This window comes from Dama dama, chromosome 23, assembly GCF_033118175.1.
Source record: "Dama dama isolate Ldn47 chromosome 23, ASM3311817v1, whole genome shotgun sequence".
NCBI lineage: Eukaryota > Metazoa > Chordata > Mammalia > Artiodactyla > Cervidae > Dama > Dama dama.
This window is the reverse complement of record NC_083703.1, coordinates 48,118,642-48,119,681: the sequence shown is the minus strand read 5'-3', so window position 1 is coordinate 48,119,681 and position 1,040 is coordinate 48,118,642. Positions and strand designations below refer to the sequence as shown.

The 1,040-nt window shown below is 39.8% G+C and overlaps 1 non-coding gene across 1 annotated transcript; it reads right to left on the bottom strand.

Moving 5' to 3' along the window:
* Window positions 1-566: 566 nt before the first annotated feature.
* LOC133045313 (U6 spliceosomal RNA) lies at window positions 567-671 on the bottom strand. The gene has a single exon (XR_009690192.1). It is a non-coding gene; the product is annotated as a U6 spliceosomal RNA (small nuclear RNA).
* Window positions 672-1,040: the final 369 nt, after the last annotated feature.

Genomic DNA, 1,040 nt, shown 5'->3' with positions numbered 1-1,040 from the left:
AAACTTTTTGTTTTTTGCTAATTCAGTTTCACTACTAATGCTTGATCTGTTCAGATTGTCTATTTCTCCCAATTCAGTTTTGGAAGACCATATGTTTCTGGAAATTTATCCATTTCTTCTAGGCTGTTGAATTTGTTGGCATATAATTGTTTATAGTATCCTTTTTATTTATTTAATCTGTTTGGCTGCATTGGGTCTTGGTTGCAGCACACAGGGTCTTTATTTCATCATGCAGGGTCTTTCCCTGTGGTTTGTGGACTTTCTAGTAATGGTACGTGAGCTTCAGTAGTTGCAGCATGCAGGCTCTCTAGTTGCAGCACATGGGCTCTGGAGCATGTGGACTCAGTAATTGTGGTACATGGGTTTAGTTGCTCTGTAGCATGTGGGATCTTTGTTCCTTGACCAGGGGTTGAACCCATTTCTCCTGCATTGCAAGGTGGATTCTTAACCATTGGACTATTTATCATTTTTTCATTCCCTGTAATGTTGATTATAATTTCTCCTCTTTCATTTTTTATTTGTTTATTTGGGTCCCCTTCCCTTTTTTTTCTTGTCTTTCTCTTTTTTAAAGTTTGGAATGCATCCAAATGTGTATATCATTTTGCACAGGGGCCATGCTAATCTTCTCCATATCATTCCAGTTTTAGTATATGTGCTGCTGAAGCCAGCACTCTCTTCTTTTTTTCCTTTTTCTTTTTTATTTTTTTTGGGGGGGTTTTGTCATACATTGATATGAATCAGCCGTAGAGTTACACGTATTCCCCATCCCGATCCCCCCTCCCACTTCCCTCTCCACCCAATTCCTCTGAGTCTTCCCAGTGCACCAGGCCCGAGCACTTGTCTCATGCATCCCACCTGGGCTGGTGATCTGTTTCACCATAGATAATATACATGCTGTTCTTTCGAAACATCCCACCCTCACCTTCTCCCACAGAGTTCAAAAGTCTGTTCTGTGCTTCTGTGTCTCTTTTTCTGTTTTGCATATAGGGTTATCGTTAACCATCTTTCTAAATTCTATATATATGTGTTAGTATGCTGTA